Genomic DNA, 8,551 nt, shown 5'->3' on the forward strand with positions numbered 1-8,551 from the left:
TAAGTCCTTAGGTCGATTGAAAGTGGTCATGTCTTTTGTTGCCCTTTGAGCATTCATCTGTGTGGATCGAGCATGAGTTGATCTGGTCACTTTGGGTTGCACATGCATATCCTTGGGCAGAGAGCTACGGCTAGTGTCATGTCCCCCCTCTTGGATATATGGAAGCTTTGATGGAGATAGAGATTGGAAGTGAGCAGTCGTCATTGACGACTGCTGTTGTGCTTCCTGTGTTCACTTGGAAAAAGAGGATGTAGGAGATCTAGGACTCTTAGGTGGACTTGGCACTGGCTGAATGATTTGCTCGGGGCTATTAGGCGATTGTGCCATTTGCTTTGTTGAGCGATCAGCCTTGCCTTGAGCAATGTTGTGCCTATGATGCTTTTTCTCCCCTTGGAAAATCAAAGGCTCATTGGGCACTAACGATTTTTGTGCATGCTCAATGGCTGCATATGACATCTGTCTATTTAGCATGCTAGGCTGAGGCTCTTTCCTTCGAACAATCATGTCTGGTTTCTTGCCGTGAGACCTAGAGTTTCTCTTAGATTCCGTCCTGTGCCATGCTTTTGATGCACTCTGGCCTTCAGCTGATAGAGGCGGTTTAGTAGGGGATTTTGGTACCCAAATCCATTGGTTACCTGCGTAGTACCCTTGAGCACGTAGCAACGCTTTTGGATATCCATCGCGGCGTTGTGCTAACCCTCCATCGATGCCTGCGCCTATAAGGCTTGGGCTTCTTTTGGGGTCTTCTACGATATTTTTAAGTCCAAAGCCCGTCCTTGGCATTATCTCTTGACCTTCTTGTTTTGGGCATGGCCTCACTCACTGGTTCTCGTTGTTTGACCTGTGCTTGTATTAACTCTTCCAACAAGTCCTTGCTCTCGTCAGTAGGCTTGGCTATCATGTCAACACCTTCCTTGCCTTTCCCTTGAAGTTTGATGAGGTCACCTTTGCTAAAGGTTGTGACTATCCTCACACCCAATAGTGTCAGGTGTATCCTATGTGCTACATAGTCAGCCTCACATTTGATCGCTCTTTTGAAGGGTCTTCCTAGGAGGGTTTCTTTCCTGCAGCTAGCACTTTTTGGAGGAATATGAAATAGGATAGGCAAGCTTTCCGTTTCAATTGTCGCAAGGATTTTGCACTTCCCTATGAGTGCTTGTGGGTGTCCCCCATAAGGGCTAAGAGTTGCACTAGTCAGTGTGAGCTCTGGTTGGCCTAGTAGGGTCCATGATTCATAGGTCAAGATGTTAAAATCTGCTCCTTCATCAATCAGAGCATCGATAGTATGCTCTCTTTTCGCGGTGAGTTTGACCCTAAGATAAGCACGTGGTACTATGTCTTCATCTTCCGGGTCTTGGCTTGTAAATTTAAGCCTTCTGACCGATGCCCCTAAGTTCTCGACTGCACGACCAGATGTGGATTCTCCACTTTTGTCTTGGATCGTTAGTGCAGTGCTATTCAAGGTACATCTCTCGTCAAGAGTGTCATGTCTAGTCATCTTCGCATTTGTAGCTTGCTCAAGTTGCATTTTGCTCTGACTAGACACAGTTTGAACACAATGTCTTTGTGTTCTCGTGGTGTGGCCTTTTTGCCCTTGATGGCTAGATTGGCCCATTGATGTTCTTGGGTCTCTGTTTCTCTCTGTTCGGGTATGGGCTTTTGGTTGCTCTATTGCAAGTGAGACTCCATGCTAGTGTAGAGCCATTACTTCACTAGGGTCCAACTTGGAAGACCTGTCACTGCGCGCATTTTCTCTCCAACCTACTCAAGGGAGGTGCGGAGGGGGTAGAGCCCCCTCTCCGGGGGTCCAGGGGGGCAGTCCCCCCTGGCCCGCAGGGCCGTTACGGTAAAAGCCATGCACAATTTGGAGGACCGTTTATAGCCAAATTTTGAACTACTTGCTCTAAGCTTCAGCCTAGTGATGGATATGCGATGTGGCTTTAGCTCTACGTGGTCTTGGGTCAACTTTGGGGTTTAGATGCGTCAGAATTTGTGTTCAAGATACATGTCCGATTTTGACAGTTTTTGGTCCGATTCTAAGATGTCCGATTTTCAGGAGTCTGATTATCAGAATCGGAGGTCCGATTATGGGTTGGTCCGATTGGCCTAGTGGTGTGATTTTGGTCACGTCCAATTCTGGGAGTCGGATTTTCAAAGTGGTCCGATTCTAGGAATCGGATCGGACAGGGTGGTCCGATTCTGGCAGGTTTGATTCTGGGACTCGGATGGCCTGGTCCAATTCTGAGTGGTCCGATTATGGATTGGTCCGAGTGTCCGATTGTCCGAATGTCCGAGTCGGATAGATTGGTCCGAGCATCCGATTCTCAAAATCGAATGGATTGGTCCGAGTGGTCTGAGTGCCACGTGGCACGTCCAATCGGGCTAGTCCAATTCTGGGAATCAGACTAGACTGGTCCAACTCACTCTCAGTCGGACGGTCCGATTCTGGGATTCGGACGGTCCGACTCCAGAACTCGGGTGGTCCGATTCCGGGAATCGGACCACTGCGAGTTGGTCTGACTGCGTCAGCGGCGGGCATGATTCCCGCGGGTTTGACCCCTCCTCACTGTCTGCTGCACGCAATCACCACGGACTTTCTAGATCTGATTAGGGCACTTGTTGGAAAACACCAGACTCACCTGGAGCAGCAGAATCGTCGGCGCCTAGAGATCGGGGTAGCGCTTCCTCGTCCTGTGAACCAAAAGCTCTCTCTCTCTCTCTCTCTCACAAGGCAAACCAAGGAACTGAGGTCTGTCCTGGCCTCCCAGGCCTCTTAAGGTTCTTTCCCAGCACTGCAGAACCTTACAGCTAGTTCCCTGTTCCTATCTCACCCAGAAACTTGAATCTGGTCCCCTGTTTCCCTGTTTTACCCTGTTATACAGCAAAACAGAGAACCCTATTGTTTGCTTGTTTTTTTTTTCCTTTGTTTTTTCCTATCCTAAATGCATCCAAATCACAAAATAAATACTTATACTACTCCATTCCACAACATAAATCTCAAGAAAGCAAAAAACCTACTTGCCAAGGAGATCGAATACCCTCTTCAACCCCCTCGCTTCCTACTTATCTACCTCAAGCACCGGTTCGGGGAAAACCCTACTCCAATGCTCGATTCGAAGCGCGCAAGCGCTCAAGGCTTGAATCTGTTAGTCTCGGCAACGGAACCAAAATGTGGGAGCTTTCATTCAACTGCCAAGACCCACAGACCGCTTATTGTTTCAAGCGTTCCAAGCCGAGCACTAGTGGCTACCTCTCACATAGCCGATGCGCCATCCATATCTACGGGTGTAGTGAGCTTACCTCCATGCCGTTCGAGTTACCTCCTCTCCCATGCACTCCGGTGGCTCCACGATCCAAGTGCAAGCTTCAAGCAAGCTCCATCCTCAAGCTCCATGCTCCAAGCTCCATCGCCGCGAGCAAGACAAGAGAAGAGAAGAGAAGAGAAGAAGAGAGGAGAAGATGGAGAGCTTCTCCTCCTCGGTCCCTCACCCTCACACACTCACTCCCTCACACTCTCACACTCCCTCTCTCAAGCACAAGCTCAAGTAAGCAAGAACAAGAAGAAGAAGAAGAAGAGGAGAGCTACTTTTTGGCCACACACAAGAATGAGCTTCTCATTCACTTTTCAACTTTATATACAAAACCCTAAATCCCTTTTGGGCGGTCATCCCCTTTTCCCCTTTTTACATGGTCGGCCATAGCCTAGGCTCTTTTTCCCATTGTCCTTCTATCTTCCTAGCTTCCTTTCCACCGCCCATCTACATTTATAAATTGCACGGGTGAGAGCCCGGCGCTCCTTGAATTAAACCATGATGCGCTTGTGCTCTTTTACAAAAGTTTTGACTTGCGCTTTTCCTTGTGCGCCTTTCTCCCTTATTTAGGACTCTTCTCCTTGTGCGTCTTTGTTTTCCATTTCTCTTTGCCTTGGCCTCTGCCTTTGTCTTCTTATTTAGCTTTTCCGGATTTTCCACCTTCATTTGTTTGAGGATTAACACTTATATAGCTACATGAAACACCAACGGATATTATTCTTCTTTCCATATCCTTTTCTTGTGGACTTTCCAATATTTGCAAGGTCTAACTATATCTAGGTATTTTTGACCCGTACCCTTGACCTCTACATGAATTCATAATCTTAGCCATTATTACCTCCTTTGGATTTTTGTATCTTCCTTTTTGTCTCTAGAATTTATTCTTTCATTCCCTCTTATTTGTGGCCTAGACTTGTGACTTATGAACAACATTATTCTTTAATCCACATTCTGAAGCAATTCTATCATTATCCTATGTGCTTGCCTAATACCTGATCCATGGGGCTTGTATTTCCGGTTTTCAATTGCTTTAACATAATCTATTCATGTATAACCCTTTATTTAATAATGATGCCTCGTTTATTTCCAATTCCTACTGTTAAATTGATCTATTTCTCCATAAGATCTCCGGCTTTCCCTATCTTTCCCAAGGACGTCTATCACTTTATAAAATTTGGGCAGTCTTACTCATCTATTGCACACTCTCTAGGTGTTGTCCATTATTTGATCCTTTCCAAACCAGCCGCACTATGGTTCATTTCATTGAACTCCTTCAACTTATTATAGGTTTTAGTTCCTTATTTTAGTCCAATCTATCATGAGAGACACTAATTGATATGTTATTCCTAGGGATCCTTGTAATTTTGTCCATGACTAAACCTACCCTTAAGTTTCCCCATGATTTTATTTATTAATATGATATCTTGTTTGGCCCTTGCTATGTTTTCTAGGGATCTACTCCTAATACCCTTATTCTATCCTAGAGCCTAACCAATTAATTACCGCATTGGTCATCCCTTTTATTTTTCATAAGATCATTGCAAGCTTTTGTTTGGAATACCCCTCTAGATATTTGTCTATTTCAAGGAGTCTCACAAAACTAACTTATTGAGAGTGATTTTTATCTGATAATAATTTCTATTCCTGAGGATATGTTTAATTGTCTTACTTAATTAATGTCCTAGGTGAGTTTTGTCATTTATATATCTATGTCTAAATAATGAACCTTGAGTTATGTGTTTTATTAAGGTCAATAATGCCCGCATTCTTGAAATAAAACACTCTAAATCAAAACATTGTATGGCAGCTGAAAGACTTGATTACGATTCTAATGTTTTAAGGAGAATGATATTTTTATTTAAGAATATTGTTAATAAAATTTACTTTGGAAAAGTCGCCTCTTTCATAATTGATAGAGGATAATTGATGAGTATGCATTTGCGGTGTCATAGAAACTAGTCTTAAACAACCATTCATATTCTTTTATTTATCAACCCCATCAGGCAAACAAGATAGATCTTATTTTTGAATACCCGTAGCATCCTGATGCTACAACTTTTAACAAGGTTACTTGCCGCCTATTTCCCTTGCATGTTCCTTTTCTTGTGGACTTTCCAATTTAAAAATGTCATTTTTGCTCATTTAAAAATCTCATTTTTTATTTTATCTAGTAAAAAACAATAATGGGAGATCATGTGTCCTCAAGGGAATGGGGGAGTACTAGTTATCCCCAAAAAAAAATTATTTATTTTGAATAAATAGGGGGTACCTTAGTTAGGGTAGGGGAGAGGGGTATTGTCCTTCTCTCCTCCTCTCTCTCTTAGTCATTTCCCTTTTTTATTTTATTATTTTTCTTCTTCTTCTATTTAAATCATTCTCTCTCTCTCTCTCTCTCTCTCTCTCTCTCTCTCTCTCTCTCTCTCTCTCTCTCTCTCTCTCTCTCTCTCTCTCTCTCTCTCTCTCTCTCTCTCTCTCTCTCTCTCTCTCTCTCATATATATATATATATATAATCTATTTTTGTATAAATGGGGGGCTGTCGATTTGCTGCAAAATTTAAAAGAGAGGGGGGGCTTTAATGATAAGTTAATTATTTATTTAAAAATAATTTCTTTATTTTGTTAAAGGAGGGGAGTGTGTCAACGAACTACAGCACTACCATTTTTCTTATGCGAGGGAGGGGGGTGGTAATAATGGAGGAGATGGTGGTGGCGGTGGTGATGATGATGATGATGTTGTTGTTGTTGTTTTGTTGTGGTTTACTCTTTTTATCTTATAAGCCTTTACAAAGGCTATTAAACCTTGGCTATTAAAATTTCCCTCGGAGAGGGACTTCATGTGCAACTAGCAAAGGGGGATTTCTCACACGAGGGAAAATAATTTTGAGTTGGTTGGTTCATTACATTCGCTTCCCCTTAGAATATTTGAGATGTCCTCATCTCGAAAAAAACTTAGGTTTCTGAATAGGATGATGGTGTCTATGACCTGGGGTTAGGATTTTTTTCATGCTTCTGTCATGCTCTTCTAATTGGGCAATACTAATCTTATCCTAATTAGGCAGTTCAAATTCATATGCTATTATAGTAGTAGGATTTCATTTCTAACGCAGAACTAATCTTTTAGTGTTGCTGGCTACATTTGGTCCAAATCACTGACTATACTTCTAAGGTTTCGTTACCCAACTTCTTCTTGACTTAATTCCTAAGGTAATCAATTAGGATATATCTATAGGTAGTTACTTTTGTTAGATGTGCCTTAGTATATGAAAATTGTGGTACTCGAATAGTCTCAAAACTTGGTGGCCCCGGTATTAAATAATTGCACGATTCCTATTCCTAATGTCGGTCCCGACATTTCAAGCTAATATTTAGTCTAGGTCAAGATTTCATCCCAAATACCTACTAGTACCATAAATATCTATTTGTACATTACAGGTGCACTTCCCCTTATTTAATTAGGATGATATAAGTAAGTATATATTTATTTCGTCCTCGTGACTGACCCAGTTACTTGAGATCCTTACAATGATTCTTGATTACTTTACGAAATATCATAGCAAGTTATACCATACAGGGATTTTCTCCAAACATCGTAGTAGCAACAATATCTGCAGTTATTGTTATACCATGTTGTTTGATGATGTCTAGCCACTATACCAAAAAAGAATCTCAAAAATGGTTGTGAGATACTATCAAATTGCACAGGATCATTACAAGCTGCATCCATTTTCTCAACATATACTGAGTGTAAATTGTGGGTAATTTGTCAATAGCATCCAGCCGGATACCAAGCATCAAGTATTCTCTCTAGAAGATTTACGCAAGCATCACAATTAAACAATATGTGCACCTATTTCTTTAACCATGATCATGCCTTTAATATGTCCGAGATTTTCAACAATCCAATCCAATCTGACCATTATCACTTGTCAAGCTTAAAAGAATTGCATTCCTATGTCAATTCTAGACATAGTTACAAATACTAAGCAAAAGTAATGCATAGACCAATTAATCTCTATAACAATATGTATGTAGGACTACAAGTCAAATGTATCTTAGAAAAATATATTGTTTTTGCATGACCTGCACACGTATTAACCATGCATTCTTATTCGTGTCTTACATCATATCTAGATGTGTATTGTAAGTAGGTCAAAAACCTTGAATATACGATTTGAGGGCTTTGGTGCGATGATGCACTTTAGCAACCCAACTCATGATGACTAGTACTGTTGGTTTTCAGCACTCTGGATGCAACCCAAGTACATCAAAGATCCATTATATAGTTAGAGTTTCCCTAATCGGCAAAGTGCACATATTATCTCCCCCTTTTTGGGATACTAGGCAATAATTTAGACTTTTATTTGGATAACGCTAACCGAGTTTTGATCTAGGTCAACTTAAAGATCATTGGGTTGTATCATCTAGGAGTGATCTGCTTAGTCGCCTTCTCCCATCCAGTTGTATTTGAAACATCTTAGAATTTCCCTAAGCAGTGTAGGGAAACTCTTACCTATAACTCTGCAAGTTCCAACACCTCTGCTAGGTTCTAGGCCTTAGTTCTTTGGACTACTCAGTTCCTAAGCTTTTTTGGAATTCATTGCCTAGTTACTTGTATCATATGAGTAATCTTTATCACCTCCCCTACCCGAATGGCAGTTCATATCCCATTGTTCAACGTAGAGGTCTTTGGAAGATCTGAGATAAACTCTATTGCATTGTTTTGCCAAGCCTATCATGCATGGCTTGACAACTGCTTAACATAGTGCATTAGGCATGATTATAGACGAGTGCTCTACTTTCTTGACTATAGCATTCATTCCTTGTCTTACTTAAGGAGTAGCATGATTCCGTACTTGTTGCCTTAGGCTTCGATGACTTTGCCTCATGCAATCTTCCATGCATGATTAGTAAGCCAGCTCCAAGCATAAGGTACTTATGCCTCTAACCATAAGTCTCAAAGCTCCATGTCTAAAAGTGCAACAATCCTAAATTCATTACGAACAGGATCTCCAACTATTTCTCAAGATTGATCGAGAAAGTTTTAACCGTTTCATATTAGTGTCATTACCTCTATGCTCTATAAGCGTCAACTATTAAAAACAACCATCCGTTGTAACAATTCATCCTCATTTAGTTGTCAACTATCATAGCGTGTGCTTTTATTGCTAGAGATTTAATACTCAAACTGCAATAGACACTCATATGCTTAGTCAAAAGTATAGCAATTGTCTACAAGTAGA

The sequence above is a fragment of the Lygodium microphyllum genome, chromosome 19 (assembly GCF_053477565.2).
Source record: "Lygodium microphyllum isolate KBCC chromosome 19, Lygodium_microphyllum_v1.1.10, whole genome shotgun sequence".
Lineage (NCBI taxonomy): Eukaryota > Viridiplantae > Streptophyta > Polypodiopsida > Schizaeales > Lygodiaceae > Lygodium > Lygodium microphyllum.